Source organism: Meles meles, chromosome 6, assembly GCF_922984935.1.
Source record: "Meles meles chromosome 6, mMelMel3.1 paternal haplotype, whole genome shotgun sequence".
Lineage (NCBI taxonomy): Eukaryota > Metazoa > Chordata > Mammalia > Carnivora > Mustelidae > Meles > Meles meles.
In genome coordinates, this window is record NC_060071.1 from 104,413,729 (window position 1) to 104,432,259 (window position 18,531).

General features: G+C 38.6%; 1 pseudogene; it reads right to left on the minus strand.

The window, feature by feature from the left end:
- Positions 1 to 1,235: 1,235 nt before the first annotated feature.
- Positions 1,236 to 15,955, minus strand: LOC123943656 (annotated as a pseudogene).
- Between the last annotated feature and the right edge of the window lie 2,576 nt (positions 15,956 to 18,531).

Genomic DNA, 18,531 nt, shown 5'->3' on the forward strand with positions numbered 1-18,531 from the left:
ATATTGGTCTATCCAGGTTGTCAATTTCTTCCTGGTTCAATTTTGGGAGTTTACAGTTTTCCAGGAATGCATCCATTTCATCTAGGTTGCTTAGCTTATTGGCATATAACTGTTGGTAATAATTTCTGATGATTGTTCCTACTTCCTTGGTGTTAGTTGGGATCTCTCCCTTTTCATTCATAATTTTATTAATTTGGGCTTTCATGCTTTTCTTTTGGATTAGTGTGGCCAGTGGTTTATCGATCTTATTGATTTTTTCAGAAAACCAGCTTCTAGTTTCATTGATACGTTCTACTGTATCTCTGGTTTCTACCTCATTGATCTCTGCTCTAATCTTGATTATTTCCCTTCTTGCGTGTGGAGTTGGTTTGATTTGTTGTTGATTCTTCAGTTCTTTAAGGTGTAGAGACAGCTGGTGTATTCTGGATTTTTCAGTTTTTTTGAGGGAGGCTTGGATGGCTATGTATTTCCCCCTTAGAACCGCCTTTGCTATATCCCATAGGTTTTGGACTGAAGTGTCTTCATTCTCATTGGTTTCCATGAATTGTTTAAGTTCTTCTTTGATCTCCTGTTTGATCCAAGCATTCTTAAGCAAGGTGGTCTTTAGATTCCAGGTGTTTGAGTTCCTTCTGAACTTTTCCTTGTGATTGAGCTCCAGTTTCAAAGCATTGTGATCTGAGACTATGCAGGGAATAATGTCAGTCTTTTGGTATCAGTTGAGTCCTGATTGGATCATTTACAAGAATTTCTGAACCTCACTGACTCTCTGCTCAGAAGCTCATGTCCAAGGAAATGTTTTTCCTTTGAAAATTCATTTTATGCTGCTCTGAGCGCTTTGAGTTTGGTTAGTCCCAAGAATTCTCTTTTAGTATATACATTAATTCAAGTCTGGATTTTGTAATCATGTTATAAAATTCTCCCCAAGTTTTTTATTAGGATGTTTCTAACTTGAACATGAGATACATCTTTCTTCAGTATCCTCTTGATAAAAAAAAAAAAAGTTTTTCAGGAAAACAATTTTTTTTAGCAGAGAACTTGTGGTTTCAAGTTGTTAAAATTAGTTCAATATCCTGTTTCAGTTCCTGTGTCAAATGTCAGAGCAGAACAAACATTTAATATTGTGAATTCCATCTAGATTAATGAAATTATAGATTGAATGGTGAGTCCACAAGCAGTAAACTTTGGTCTTTTTTTTTTTTCAGATACCACTTTTTATTGTACTACAAAGACATCTGAAGAAAACATACAATTTGAAACACTATTTTTGTGTGAGTCCTGGTTATTAACAAGGCTATTTAATAAAGTTAGGATTCCAGTAAAAGGAAATGTTTTCATGAAAGCCTTCGGGATCAGTTGTATGTCATATAGCGGGGAGTAGCACTGAATTTGGCATAAGACTTAATGACCTGATTTACAGCCTCCAAGAAATCCTGCTTGGTAGCAATTTTCCACCGTGCTCTGATGGCAAACATGCCGGCTTCTGTGCAGACACTTCTAATCTCTGCACCAGTACTATTTGGACACAGTCACGCTAACAATTCAAATCTGATATCTCCTTCGACACTCATTGAACGAGATGAATCTTAAAAATGTGAGTCCAACCCTCTAGATCAGGTAAGCTGAATTCAATGTTTCTGTCCAGTATCCCTGACCTCATGAGTGCTGGATCCAGGTCTGTAGTGGCCATCAGCACTTTAATGTTACCTCGAGGATCAAAACCGTCCAGCTGATTGATCAGTTCCAGCATTGTTCTCTGCACTTCGTTGTCTCCTCCAGCACCGTCATCAAAACGAGCCCCTCCAATAGCATCAATTTCATCAAAGAAGATGAGGCAGGCTTTTTTCGTTCTGGCCATTTCAAAGAGCTCACGAACCATTCGAGCCCCCTCACCAACGTACTTCTGTACAACTTCAGATCCCATAACTCGAAGTTGAAGCAAGCCATCAGTCCTGATAGCAGCTGCCCAGAGCACAGAGGGTCTTGCCTCTACCCGGCAGACCAGAGAGCAGCACACCCTTGGGAGGCTCAATGCCAAGGTTAACAAACCTCTCTGGATGAAGTAACGGGGTTTCAACTACTTCTCGAAGTTTCTCAATCTGTTCCTTACAGCCACCCACATCACTGTATGTGACATCAGGTTTTTCTTCCACCTGAATCATGGTAACTGTTGGGTCAATCTTGGGAGGTAGCGGAATGTGAATCTGATACTTATTTCTGTCCACCCCAACTCTCATCCCTTCTTCAATGTTTGTAGGTGCTACCTGATCACTGAAGTCCACCGCAAACTTGGCAAACTGCTTCACATTGATAATGTACTTTGGGTCCTCTGAGTCAGAATTGATTATCTTCGTACACCTTGCAGCCTGCAAAGGCTGTTCACTCTGCAGTGTTTACTTATCTGCAGCCAAATCCCAGAGTGCTGGTGGGGCCAGGCCAGTATCAGACTCTTTAATACCAGTGAGCTCATTAATTTTCTTGAGAAGTTGTTGAATGTCATCTTCAACCTGCTTTATCTGCCTAGAGTAAGTGCTTTGACCGTAAGTTTTCAGCAAGGCAATATCTCCCTCATCCAGAGCTCGGATGGGCTTGTCGTCCTTCTCCTCCTCTTTGGTTTTCCGCTGATCAGCACAGAGGTAATCAGCGTTTTTGGAGCTCCGAGGGCCTCAACTGCTCAGTGATTACACAGCACCTCGGTCTTTTTTTTTTTTTTTTTTATAAGATTTTTTATTTATTTAATTGACAGAGAGAGAGGTCACAAGTAGGCAGAGAGGCAGGCAGAGAGGGGGAAGCAGGCTCCCTGCTGAGCAGACAGCCTGATTCGGGCTTGATCCCAGGACCCTGAGACCATGACCTGAGCTGAAGGCAGAGGCTTAACCCACTGTGCCACCCAGGCACCCATAAACTTTGGTTTTTGATACTATACCTTTTGCTTATTTGGAAGGAAAGTAAGAGTACTTTTAATAAAGTCTAATGTAAAATCTAAGACATAGATGATCAAAAATAAGATTTGTATACATGCATATTTTCATACAATGTGTTTGGTGTTTTGGGTGAAACTACCTGAAGTTATTATTTTATAATATATTAAGAGGCTTTGCTTCTCAGATGCTGCATTGCTCAAACACTAACTACTGGTACAGGCAAGGGTTCACTTTCCACTTGAAAACTCTACAGGGTTCAAGAATTCCAACCTGTTAACAAGGAAAACAGGGGTAGAATGCACAACAGCTCACAAAAACAACATTTACTTGGAGATATGTCATACTTTAATAGGAATTTCTCCAAAAAATATTAAGTAGTGACTTAGTGAGTTAATATCATGAGCTGAGCACTGCAGGGTTTAATTTTTTGAATTTTCTACTTCTTATTTTAGCTATGATTTATTCAGTACCACTAACATCTATATTTTATGAGATCTCATTCCATTTATTCTGTGATCTCTGCTGATCTCTGATTTTGTTCCAAATGTATACTTTAGTGAGTACTGTATCTTAACCACTGATTTCCTTCAGTAACATCTAAAACCAATAAGCCGGCCAAATTAGGATTTTTTTCCTTATTTAAAAATGGTAAGTGAAGTCATGCTATTTTCCCCAACACTGTCCACTCAAAAGACCTAGAAGCAATAGTCAGCCATTGAAATGAGAACCAACAAGCACAAGATAAATCTCAAATGCCTGTCACATCAGAAAAAAAGGAAACAATCAAAGAATGCTACAAATTGCAAAGTTTCCTACTGATCAAAGATGAGTTAGTTGAAGTGTCAAAAGTTATGCAAGGTTTGAAATATATCATGTTAGACCCCATGAGTCCATAATGATATATATTTTAAAAATCAATGGTCATTCTTATCTATAACTAGAACACTAATTCATTAATAGGAAAAATGGTAAATAAAAAGATAGAAATAAGTATTTATTCTGTCCTTCCTATATAAATGGAATTCCAGCTAATACAAGACAGGATGATATAATTAAATTAACATCTGTTTATAGCCCCTAAAGAAATAATGGATCTTCACTGTTAAAATTATTAGGTAAAAAATTGATAAGGAACATTAGAATGGATGAATTAGTATTGATCTAACAACACCTAAAGGTACAGATCAGTCTTAACATCACAAGGAGAGACAGCTAGGCATCATTGCTTCCTGGTGTATACATAGCACCACCTATGAACCTAAATCACAAATTCAGAATGGGGGCAATTTCATAAGACACGTTACCTGCAGGGGAAACTGATATAGAGTAAAAGACATTTTAAGAAACTTATCGACAAAATGCAACACGTGGGCCTTGTTTGGCTCCTGATTCAAGCAAGTCAACTTTAAAAAAGACACTTGTGAGACAATTAGAAAATTTGAGTACTGAGTTCAATTAGACAGTGTTAAGTATAATAGATGTTAAGGAAATTAAGAATAGGTTTCAATATGTTTATTTTTAGGGAAAATAGCATTGTGGTCGTATTAAATAAAAACGAGCCTTGTCTTAATTGAGATACAGACTGATGTGTCAGTGGAAGAAATGACACAGTATCTGAGAATTGCTTAAAATAATCTATGGGTGTGTGGGGAGTGTGACATCATTTTCTGCATAACATAAAGGTTTATTATACTTCCTTCTTTCTCTTTTGAATACATTTGAGAATTTCCATAATAAAATGAAGACAGACAAAATATCCACCGGTTCACGCCTTTTGACACTCAGGAGTGTCCCATGGGTAAGGTGCTAAAGCAGGTTCCAGGTGTACCAACAAGATGAAGACCCTTGGTGTATTCCCTTTTCTTTTTTTTTTTTAATTTTTTTATTTATTTACTTATTTGACAGAGAGAGATCACAAGTAGACAGAGAGGCAGGCAGAGAGAGAGAGAAGAGGAAGCAGGCTCCCCGCCGAACAGAGAGCCCGATGTGGGGCTTGATCCCAGGACCCTGGGATCATGACCTGAGCTGAAGGCAGAGGCTTTAACGCACTGAGCCATCCAGGTGCCCCAGTGTATTCCCTTTTTTTATGTAACGTATTTATTTTCAGTGGGGGGAGAAGAAAATTGCTAAGTAAGTTGATAAAAACAGAGATTAAAAAGGTGAGTTGGAAAATGTTTCCTAAGAGAGAAAACATTTGCACTGAACCATGACTTTCCTCCTCTAAACTGTAAAAAATATTTGACCCCAAATCTGTTTTTTTTTTTTTTTTAAAGATTTTATTTATTTATTTGACAGAGAGAGATACAAGTAGGCAGAGAGGCAGGCAGAGAGAGTGAGAGGGAAGCAGGCTCCCTGCCGAGCAGAGAGCCCGATGCGGGACTCGATCCCAGGACCCCGAGATCATGACCTGAGCCGAAGGCAGCGGCTTAAACCACTGAGCCACCCAGGCGCCCCCCCAAATCTCGTTTTGCAGAGAGGGTAATGTCTCTCCCTGCCAAAGCCAGTCTGTCCTCTCATGAGCCTGGACCCTTCCAAGCTCCCACCTCTAGGAGTCTCAGTACCGATAACAACCCCTTTCTGTCTGTCTCTCTGCTCTCCATGGGCTTCTTCCCTATGGCCCACCCCCTCTAGGCTAGGTCTTTCTCATTACACCAGCAATTCTGAAACATTTGCATACACCACGATCCCCAGGAGAACTTGTTAAAACACAGATTACTGGGCCCTACCCCCAGACTTCCTGATTTAGTAGGTCAGGGGTAGGGCTGAGAACAAGCGTCTCAAAGTTTACAGGTGTTGCTGATGCTGCTGGTCAGGGACAATACTCAGAAAAACCACACTTTATAGTAAGCACTGAGGTGAGAATTTCAGGATACCAAGAGATGAGTCAAAGGGTTTCTCTACTGTTCTTTTTACCTCTACTTAAAAGAATGCTAACTTCAGTTCTCCTCTACCAAGATAAGAGTATTTGTCCAGAAAGAAGTATAGACAGAGATGCCTTTGCTTGCAACACAAACTCTCAGAGTAATACCAAGTAGGGATGTACCCTGACACTCACCATTTACTCCCACGGCCACATCCAGTCATAATTCTGTCAGTTCATTTGAGGCCAGCTTAATGGGCAGGGTCTCTCTAAAGTACCTTAAGTCAGGAAAAAGCAACACATCTCCTAGGTATTTCCTAAGCATTTCATTTTCTCTCTGCATTGAAATATATTTAATTTGTCTTCTGGGAAAAGGTACACACAGATCTGTGTGTGTGGTTTACTTAAAAAAAAATCATTCATCACATTTTGCTCATCCCACCTATTTTCCAAAAGGAAGGAGAAAATAATTCATTTTTTTTGCAAATTTGTAGGGAGTTTCCTGCCTTTGAAGGGATAATTAGGCAAGGGTCTCCCCTAATCAGAATTTAGAAGGTATTTTTTTCCAATATTAAGGGGAAAAATATAATTGTTTCATATCTAGATTGCTGTCTTTACTGACATTTATTTGTACTTTATAAATGATACAGATATTTCTCTAGGGGAAAATTACTATCCATTGCTTCCATAATTAGTTTAGATATGATAAGGCCCTCTCCTGGGAATAATGCTTTTTTTTTTTTCCTTTGACTTCAGTGGGAAATAAACAACACTGGCTACATTACCACAGGACCACCAATTCAGAAGACACTGAGAAATTTCTGAGGTTTGGGGTTAGGGCAGATTTTGATCTGCCTTGCACATTTGGGAACTCTGAGTGAATCATCTTTCTCATCACTGATATATATATATATATGTCATATCCATATCCATAGATAAATCCATATATCCATATATAAATCTATAAATCCTTACATAGTAAAGGCTAAACTCTTAATTGTCACCACCCAGGGAAAAGCACGATTGAGACTGATTTAGGGACTAATGAAGCTTGAGCTATGGGAACACGCTCAATTTCTCTGAGATTGACCCCACTGGCATGAAAGTCAGGCATATCCCCTGAGGTTGGGCATATCATGGCCTTGGCAGGGTTGTTGCAAAGAGGGTCCAGCTACCAAATCTGCCTGAAAGTCTCCCGGCAGTAGTAGGCGGATTAGTATGCAAGACCAGTGTTTATACATCGAGATGTTGTGGAGTAGGAAGAGAGAAAGTAGGATTAGTTAAGGCATTTGATATTAACTGAGACTAGATCATTAGGGCATCTTTGGATCAGAAGAGAATGGAGAATTCCCTAATTCGACCTGTCATTGAACCCAGAACTTGGCCCTTAGATTCCCAAAAAGTGGTCATCTAATCTTAAGAACACCAAACCAATAGAGTACACTAATAAACAACAAATTCCCATTTCTTTACAAGAGGCTTTTAAAGCTTTTTAAAAAATGTGTTTCATAGTCACAAAACCAGCAAGCAACCAGTACCCTGAGTGTGGCTAAAGAAAATCCTCCCTTTGCACAGACTGGTGCCTCCGTAGAGTATGTCTCTCCCCTTTGTTGGGATCTCAGTACTACCTTCCTTCTTAGAGCCTCTTAGTTCTCTCTCCCATTCTCCACAAAACCTATTTAATACCTGCTTAACCACTCTTCCAAAAATCCCTGGCCCCTCCCCCAGTTAGTCTGAGCAGATGAACTCAGCTTCCCCTGTGTGCCATCAGATGGAATGTACCCCAAATCACTGCACCCCAACAATCAAGTTTGCACATCTGTAGCTGTCTTGCCATCCACTTGGAAGAGGCATTTGCTTCTATAAAGCTAGTTTTTCACCTCTGTCCTTTTTTTCATTCCCTCCTGCCTCCTCAGAAGGCTTCCTTTCAACATTACACCTTGCTTTGTGTCTTTAAATGTCTTTTCTGCTGGTGTTGCCCACCAGCATTAAATATGCACTTTAACTATCTCATCTTTTAAAAAATCAAGCGGGGCACCTGGGTGGCCCAGTCATTTGGGTGTCTGCTTTCTGCTTGGGTTATGATCGCAGTGTCCTGGGATCGAGCCCCAAGTCCAGCTCAGCTCCCTGCTCAGTGGAGAGTCTGCTTCTCCTTCTCCCTCTCCCTCTGCTGTACCCTCTACTTGTGCGCTCTCTCTCTCGATGTCAGATAAATAAAATCTTTTAAAAAATCGACCTACATGACTCTATCACCTTCTCTTTCTCTTCAGCCAAGCCTCTCAGAAGCTTTATCTATGTCTATCTTCACTTCCTCAAGTTCCATTTACTCTTGGATCCACTACAATCTGGGTAATCTAGATCCAGACACTCTGTCCCTGCCCGCACCCACCACCATCAAAGCTGCTTTGACAAATTATGCAAGATAAAGGAAGATATTAATAATACTTGAAACTGTACAGCATGAATGAGGGGAATATATGGGAATGCTCTGTCCTTTCTATTTGATTTTTCCAGAGACCAAAAACTGCTCTAAAATTTGTTTATTAAATGAACAAAGGTTCAATGACCTTTGGAACAATACTGAGTGACATAGCATATGCATAGTCAGGGGTTTTAGGAAGATCGGGAAGAAAAAATAGTTGGAGAAATAATGCCTGAAATGTTTTCAGATTTGGGGAGAAATATCAACATATTGGGGAGAAATAACAACAGGTCTAAGATGTTTAACAAATACTAAGAGAGATAATCATAAAGAAAACCACTCCAAGCCACATTGTAATTACATTGTTGAAAATCAATGATAAAAAGTCTTTAAAACAACTGGAGAGAAAGACAGGTTACATACACGGAACATGATAAGAATCATGGCTGATGTTATCAAAACCAGTGCAAGTCAGGAATCAATGGAATGACATTTAAAAATTTCTGGGGGGGGGGGGTGGGATCCATCAACCTCCATCAACCTGTAATTGCATATCCAGCAAATATAGTCTTCAAAAATGGCAGCGAAATAAAGACATTTTCCTATCAGCAAACCTGCACTGCAAGAAATGTTCAGGTTGAAGAAAATGGATACCAGAAGGAAACTTAGATTTATACAAAGGAATAACGATTATGTAAAGTGATAATATATAATATGGAAAATTCATTTTTTATTTTAAAAACATAATATATATATGAAAATCCAAATGTAGAAATTTTAGGTAGTCAGTAGATCAATGGCCACTGTAGCTTTCAAATTCTGTGTTTTATAAATTTTGAGCATTCATTAGATTATGAATGAATTAGATTATGAATTAGAGTATGAATAATGAATGAATTAGATTATGAATGAAAAACTGATTATGAAGTATTACTATATTATTAATATTAATATATGACATTTAACCAATGCAACCTCTATTATCCTAACCTCTATTACCCCATGTTTCTCTTTTTCTGTTTCCTTTGGTGACTTATTAGAATATTACATTAACATGAATCAGAAGCATAAGTTCATGTTAGCATTTAAATAATATTTTGACAGTAATTCTTTTTATAATCTTTGCCTTTTGATTTATCTATATCATTCTTCCCTCCCAACCTGTTCATGCCACTCTTCCTCACATGTACTTTCAAACAAATTGTTAAAAAGAGGATATAAGATTATATTAAAGAAACTCTAGAAGGGAGAACCATACATATTCCTACCTAAATTCTTTATGCAATTTGGACTATAAGCAAATAGTTTGGACTATAAGCAAATACATTTTTTATTGTTGTCGTAACACTGTAAGTGTAATTTCGTATTTCAATTAGAAAAAAATTTAATTGACAGAGAGAGAGAGAACACAAACAAGGGGAGTGGGAGAAGAAGAAGCAGGCTCCCAGCTGACCAGGGAGCCTGATGTAGGGCTCTCAATCCCAGGACTCTGAGATCATGACCTGAGCCGAAGGCAGATGCTTAACCAACTGAGCCAGCCAGGCAACTGTGTATCTTCCTTTTTCACTCAATATTATACTTTCACATATCTGCATAATATTCCATGTGACAGCTCCTATTCTTTTATTCTTTCTTCTGTTACCTGTGATTAGGAGCTTTATTTCAGTCTGGATATTTTGATATTAATGGTAGTTTTAGTGGATAACCCTGAGTTCACATGTATTTTATTTTGCTTATTCTTGAACGAACTCTTTCTAATTTTAAACTGGTTCTTGTAATATTTCATTACAACTGAATAATCAAACGTCACAAGGGTTTATTTTTTTCAACTTTCCGCCTTTTCTACCTCTTGCATCCCACCCCCCAACTGTGTAATCTCATCCATTTTACAGTATCCATTTCAAATCTTACCCTCTTTATTTAACTTTATCTGCACTTGCCTGATCCTCTGTAGTACAGGATATGTAGTAACGTTCAATAAATATGTAGATGTGTTGACTTCAGGTTGAACAAGAAGCCTGTTAAAATGAAATTGAATCTAGGACTAGTCATCTATAGCTCAATACCAATTAGTTTCATAACATTTTATTGGAAGTTGTGAAGCTTTGGGAAAATCTTAATGATTCAACCATTTAATTCACTTTATTTTCCTTTTTCTCTATGTAAAAAAGTACTATGTGTAAAAAAATTAAGTGTAATTCTAATGATTTCAGTTTTTAAATGATAAGAAAGCATTGTGATATAATTTAATTGGCATCATTTTTTATAGATACAATGTTTTATAATTGATGCCATCTTGAATTCAATATATAGGTACTTGAGTTGAGAGGTGGTGGAAATGTTCTGGGTATCCGGGAAATTAGAGAGAGGAAGACCCAGGGAGGAGGAGAGGAGCAGATAAATAATGACTTGAGAGAAATAAGGCTAAGCAAATGTCAAAATTTTGTGTCAGGATAGTTCTGTATGTTCTACAGTGTTAATACTAAATTACATAACCCCTTGCAGAATTCCCTTGTTTTCTTTATGTACTAGTTCTCTCTTCCCAAATAAGTCATAAGTGTTGTACAGGGAAAGATGATATCTTCTTCCCCCAGAGATTTGATGAGGCACTTGAGTTGCAAGGGTCTGTGGGTGTATAGTGATTATACGTTGTTTCATCTAGGCATATACCTGCCAGAAAGATTTTCCACCAATTACCCTTTCATATTGCTGGTTATGTGAGTTAATATAAATCAGAGTCCTATTAGTATATAAAAGACATTGCTCTTTATTTAAGACCACTCTGCTAACTGGACATCCCACTGACTATATTCCCATGCCCATTTATGAAGATTTGAATATCACCAAAAGAAACCAACAAAACTGTTAATGAGAAACAGACACTGATGCTAACATAGAAAGAGAAATGTAAATCTTCAAGTTCATCCCTATATTATCTTAAGATATACTATAGGGGCGCCTGGGTGGCTCAGTGAGTTAAAGCCACTGCCTCGGGCTCAGGTCATGATCCCGGGGTCCTGGGATCGAGCCCCGCATCAGGCTCTCTTCTCAGCGGGGAGCCTGCTTCCTCCTCTCTCGCTCTCTGCCTGCCTCTCTGCCTACTTGTGATCTGTCTGTTAAATAAGTAAATAAAATCTTAAAAAATAAAGATATACTATAGAGATTTATTTTGAAAATTTTCAAATATTTTAAAAGATTTTTTTAAAGCTCAAAACATAAACAGGGAAAAATAAACAGAAGAGTGATGGAAGAGAAGGCAGTATAGGTAAAGAAATTAAAGATAAGACTTAATTCTAAGATCTGGTAATAGTGGATCAAGGTCATTTGTAGACTTGCTCCCTCTTAACAGTGGTAACCACATGAAAACATATTGCTCTGTACAGGATGAGATTTGGGGAAAAAGGTCAGTCCCCAGATCTCTCATGCATTGAAAGAAAGTACCCTCATTTTAAATTAAAGTTCATAGGCATATCCTGGCAATAACACTATTTTCATTACTCAGTGCACTTTAAAACATTCATGTGGCTCAGGAAACAGATATTATTAAAATTTTTACAGTTATCTATGTTAAAAATGTCCATGCACTGCCGGAGTTTATTTTTAAACCAACATTCACTTCTAACAAAATATTTTCATATAATTATCCAATACAGTATTTGCTTTGGAAATTTGTCAAAAGCCTTTTGAAAATCTAAATAAATTACAGTGGCTAGGTTCTCCTTGTCTACATTTCTAATTAACCCATCCCTTCCCAGAATACTAACAAAATTTTACTGAAGTTTCAGAACTGTAAAAAGAGTCTAAAGTAGTAGCAAAATAACCAAATAATAATTCCAGTTAAGAGTTTAGAAATCCCACCCAAAGTTATTATCTGTAATTCACAACCATGACATTTTTCCCCCAGCAGTTGACCATAAATTCACAAGATAAGAATTATGATTTTGGTAGGGAAAAGTAATGGGTGAGGGAGAATTTTGCAAATCATTATATCACAGATTAATAATGTGTATGTTTTATACATATATGCATGTAAAAAAGACATACATATATTGTATACATAGTAAAATATATGTGTATTTTCCATGTGTGTTTATAATGTGTGTGTACATATATGATGATTATGATGAGTTCACCATCATATGAGAAGAGCTGGAGGCAGAAAAGGGGGTTGGGAAAGTGATCTGAGAGTATTCAGAGGCAGGGGAGAGGGATATGTGTGATGACATGGAAGGAAGAAATAAAGCTTGTTTCCTATGAGTCACAGTTTAAAATGCGCCAAACTTGACTTATTATCTGCTGGTGTTCCAAAAGAAGAGGAAATTTTGGAAAGAGATGTAGAAAACAAAATCACCAGGACTTGGAAGAGAGCATGACACAGTGGAGAGAGCACAGCTGGGATCACACCTGACCTTGCAGCCCAGATCTGCCATTAACCAGATGTGTGACCCTGGCCAACTTACTCAAACCCTTAAAGCCTCCGTTTTCTCATCTGAAAAATGTGTTCATAATATTACCTATTTCATTTGGTTGCTGGGAATATTAGAGTCTTTACTAGACACTACAGATTATTCCTTTCTTGTGACTTCCATCTCATCATCTCTTTCAGCTCCTTTCCACAACCTATAAACATGCTCCTACTTCTCCCATCCTTTATTAAAACAAACAAAGCCTCCCACGAGCTCTGACTTTTTCTAGCCCTATGCCTCTCTTTGTAATACTGTCTTTTGCTTCATCTTGGATAACTTCATGCCAAATGCTGATCAGCACTTCCCCCAAATGATTTTTTGTGGAGCACAAATTCCATAAAATGTTAATGGAACAGGTTTATTTAAGAAAAAATGACCCTTATGGTCAAATAAATTTAGGCAGTGCTGGGTCAGAGAAAATTAAATAAGGATCTTCTACTTGAGGATTTCTCAGAAATTTTACTGTGCAGTGCAAGTTTCCAAGAGAGGCAGATAGTGTGCAGTTTTTCCACAAACTTAATTGACCCTCTGACTCTTTTACCTGAAGAATCATAGGACACTAATATTCCCCCCCAAAATATTTTTTGGTAGAGGGAGATAGTGGCTCAAACTCTGCCTATGGTTACCACATCCTTCTTTTTTCTACTCCCTCCCTTTTGGGAAATCCTAGTTGGGGGTTTTTTGTTTATTTATTTGTTTTTAAGATTTTATTTATTTTATTTGGCAGACAGAGATCACAAGCAGGTGGAGAGGCAGGTGGAGAGAGAGGAGGAAGCAGGCTCCCCGCCGAGCAGAGAGCCGGATGTGGGGCTCGATGTGGGGCTTGATGTGGGGCTCGATCCCAGGACCCCGAGATCATGACCTGAGTCAAAGGCAGAGGCTTTAACCCACTGAGCCACCCAGGCACCCCTAGTTTAGGGTTTTTTACTTTCTCCATATGCCTTCTCACAAGAGTCAACTGGGCCATAATTGAATTTTTTAAAAAGTTCATTTAGTGTAAGAAGCCTTCAATTAATATGGGAAAGTAACATTAAGATTGTTGATGAAAATTGCCATCTAATTCTTGATGATCCAAATAGATGACAAAGCCTTTAAAAGATCAAACCTTGTTGATTCATAATCTTGAGACACAGTAAAAAACCATAAAGACAAAAGTATGGCTCTGGTGGGGGATGTTAATAATGGGGGAGGCTGGGCAATATAGGGGTGGGGGCATATTGGAAATCTGTGCCTTCTGCTTGATTTTGCTGTGCCCTGACACTGCTGTAAAAATTAAATCCGGGCGCCTGGGTGGCTCAGTGGTTTAAGCCGCTGCCTTCGGCTCAGGTCATGATCCCAGGGTCCTGGGATCGAGTCCCGCATCGGGCTCTCTGCTTGGCAGGGAGCCTGCTTCCCTCTCACTCTCTCTGCCTGCCTCTCTGCCTACTTGTGATCTCTCTGCCTACTTGTGATCTCTCTCTGTCAAATAAATAAATAAAATCTTAAAAAAAAAATTAAATCCATTAAAGAAACTGAAAAAAAAAAAACAGAAAAACAAACGTAAGGAAATTCTGAAATTCTACAAAACAAGGACCATTGGTGCTAGTAAATGTTAAACAGAAGTTTTTCCTTAGATATTACTTAAATTATTTTAAGATCATTGTAATATCCAAGAATTTATATTGTTTCCCATCTCTATATCAACGACAACTTAATTATCCTAGCTACAGTATTATAAATTACTCCTAGGTCATTAGTTACAGTTTTGAAACTTGTGTCTAAATCCTAGGGGACTTGAAAGAGCCAGCTAGTGGAACAGTTTCAAGTTTTTAAAAAGTGACCCTGGAATGAAAGAAGGGGTCATTTTTAAATATACATTTTTAAAGATTTATTTAGTTATTTTAGAGAGAACAAGGGTTGGGGTGAGAAGGGGCAGAGGGAGAGGGAGACACTTAAGCAGGCTCTGCTCTGAACATAGAGCCTGATTCAGGGCTTAGTCCCACCACCAAGAGATCATGACCTGAGCCCAAACCAAGAGTCGGATGCTTAACCTACTGTAACACCCAGGTGCCCCTTTTTAATATTTTAAGACCGATTTTACCTATCTTGATGTAATTTTATGGTTAGCCATTTATACATGTAAATATGTTATAGTTAGTTCAATTCACTGCCTTGTGGATAGTAGAATGAAAGACTTGTTCCTCAACTACTTCCTACCCCCTTAAATAAAAATAGAATTGAACTAAAACCCAAACTCCTGACATCCTTTACCTTTTCTCTCAATGTCCCTATAAGCATATTCTATTTTCTATATCCTGAAGATTACTGGGGTAGTTTGGGGTGAGAGATTTAACTCTACCATCTTAATAGGTGTCCTAACTTGAGAAGCAGCTGGGACACAAACCCACCGGGACCTGGGAATTAGTAATACCTTTCTCTGCATCTGACCTGGGCACAAGAAGCTTGCAAAGCTCCTCTTCTCCTAGTTTCCTGGCCTTTATTCTTGCATCCTTGGGAGACTGAGTATTGACCTGGTTTGGTCCGTTGTCAGGGCACTGTTTTGACCTAGTTTTCTTTCTTTTCCTTTTTTTTTTTTAAGTTCATTTGTTTATTTTGAGTAATCTTTACACCCAATGTGGGTCTCAGACTTGTGGCCCTGAGATGGAGAGTCACAAGCCAGGCATCCCTTGACCTAGTTTTCTAATGGACACAGTCACAGGTTTAAAAGCAATATAGGGTATGGCTCTCTTTCTTTCAACTCCTTTTTCCTCTTGGCTGAAGCCCTAAGTCAGAGTCTATTCCCATATGGAAGGAAATCAACTTGTCTCCCTCTGCCCCATCGTTCCATATGGTTGGGCCAGGACTAAGCCCAAGCTGTGGCTTTGCCCAGCTCCACACTGTGGGGAAGCACCTGGATGCCATTTTCTCAGTGGTGTCATGTGGTCAGGTGTTGGCAGGTGTGTGTTGGATTAGTCTCCAAGATACCCAAGGGTGTTATAGGGGATGGTAGAGAAGGATGTAATGGGCAAAAGAAAGAAAAGGCTCACAGCTTCTTTGGTCTGAGGCCATACTGCCTAATAACTTACATAAAAGGAGAGCTCACCAAGCAAACTCCTTAACAGAATTCTCTAAAACTGGGACTAGAGTCTAAGACACACAAAAATTAAAGTGTGACTTTTTCTTGCTATTTTTCCTTTTACATATACCACCTTTGGCGGCCACAAGAAGAGGGGTAGCTGTGGTCAAAGGAAAAGGGGTAGCTGTGGTCAAAGGAAGCTGTGGTCAAAGCTCTAGATCTCATGGTCATGGTGACCTTTAATGAAACACTCCTTAATGGCCATGAGATACTCAAAAGGGTTAAACAGGAATCTACCCCCTCCTCTAATTTCTCTAGAGCCTAGAAAGCCTACTGCAAGAGAACTTAATCTCTCTCCACAATTAGAGTATCAGAATTCACATAATATGTAGATGTACTCGGTATAGTTGATTGGGATTGGAAGGGGCCACAGAAGCCAAATCACAGAGGAGAAAATAGGGGGTTTTTTGGTTTGTTTTTGTTTTTGTTTTTTTGTTTTGTTTTTAAATAAGAAGGACAATCTAACACAGCGAATATTGCCAGACCTGAATGTTCGACAAACAAGGTATCCAGGGGCCACAGGAATTCAGTTTTGAACTCTCCTAGCTTCTGTTTACCAGAATGCCAGTGCATTCTGAGAAAGAAAATGTTACATAATATAATGGGAAGATCCAAGACAGTCTTCTATGGAATCCACCCTCTTTTAGAAAGGAGTCTTAATTGCAAAAAGCTGAAAGCAACTCTGATCTGTTTAAATGTAAAAAAATTTATTAAAGGATTTTAAGTATCTCTGATAGCCAGAGAAATAGGATTTCAAGGCAACTTCCCCAGGAACCACACCCCAAATCATGCTGCAAATCTCACCACTTATGCTGCCACCCTGGGCTAGACAATGAAGCTTGCATCACCAAGACTTCTGATGTTAGGCAAAGGTCTGGATACCACGTTAGAACCTACAATGTCACCCCCTCTGAAAACAGGATATAGCCTCCCCCAAATTTGCCAGAATAAACATTCTATTCCTTTAGGGTTCAAGCTCTGGTATCTGACTGGTGGATCTCATGACTATGCTCCAGCTTCTGTAGGGGGAGATAGGGACTCAAATGGGGACTCCCTTGCCTAAACATTGAGAAAAATGTTCAAGAATACTGATGGCCAACAGAAACAGACCCGAGTCCACTCTTTAGCTGACACTAGAAGGAGAAAGTTTTTTCTGATGAGCTAATGAGCCTCAGTAATTGGAAACTAAAACAAGATTTATACCTGGGCAGTTTGAATCTCAAGCTATTATTCTTATGTACTACAGAATTCTGCCAAGATACGTGATCTTACCTAGAATCAACAAATTGGTAGAACCTGGACACACCTAATGCATAACAATTTAATTTTGGATGCATCTTAGTCCTTTACCATAAAATGCACAAAAAAGATCAGAATTATTGTTTATTCTTCTTTTGCTCTAGAAACGGTTGTTTCTTTGCTAAAGAAGAACTGGATGTTAAGATGTCTACTGTGGCATTGCTTATAATGGCAAAAAGTTGGAAAGCACAACACGCATCAAGAAAAGAATGAATAAGTAAAATGTGGTATACTATATGATAGAATATGAGCAGTTAAAAGGACCAAACTAGATCAACATATACAAATATGGTTAGTCAAAATACGCCCAGTGATGAAAGCAAGTTGTCCAACAACATGTGCTGTATGACATTTACTCTATTTTTTTTTTTTTTTTTTTAAGTAAGCTCCATGCTGGGCTTGACCTGAGCTGATATCAAGAGTCAGACATTTAGGGGCGCCTGGGTGGCTCAGTGGGTTAAAGCCTCTGCCTTCAGCTCAGGTCATGATCCCAGGGTCCTGGGATCGAGCCCCACATCGGGCTCTCTGCTCAGCGGGGAGCCTGCTTCCTGCTATCTCTGTCTCTGCCTGCCTGTCTATCTACTTGTCTGTCAAATAAATAAATAGAATCTTTAAAAAAAAAAAAAGAGTCAGACATTTAACTAGCTGAGCCACCTGGGTGCCCCACTACTCTATTTTTAAAACACACAAAATAATACATTATATTGTTTGTGGGCAAATACATGGATAGTAATAATTGTTAATTTTATTCATTTTTTTTCTTATCAAATTTCTATTTAAATTCTAGTTAGTTAACATATAGTGTAATATTTTTTCAGGAGTAGGATTTAGTGATTCATCACTTATATATATAAAACACCCGTTGCTCATAACAGCAAGTGCCTCCTTAATACCCATAACCCATTTAGCTCACCTCCATCCACCTTCCTCCATCAATCCTCAGTTTGTTTTCTATCATTAAGAGTCTCTTATGTGAGGGGCTCCTGGGTAGCTCAGCCTGTTAAGCAGCTGTGTTCAGCTCAGGTCATGATCCCAGGGCCCTGGGATCAAGCCCCCATTGGGCTCCCTGTTCAATGGGAAGTCTGCTTCTCCCTCTGCCCATCCTCCTGCCCATGCTCACACACACACTATCTCTCTCTAATAAATAAATATAATCTTTCTAAAAAGTCTCTTATGGTTTGTTTCCCTCTCTTTTTTCTCCCCTTCCTCTATGTTCATTGGTTTTATTTCTTAAATTCTACATATGAATGAAATCATGGTATTTGTCTTTCTCTGACTTATTTTGCTTAGCCTAATACACTCTAGCTCCAACCATGTCTTTGCAAATGGCAAGATCTTATCCTTTCTGATGGCTGAGTAATATTCCATTGTATATATACACCACATCTTTTCTATCCATTCATTAACTGATGGACATTTGGGCTCTTTCCATAGTTTGGCTACTGTAA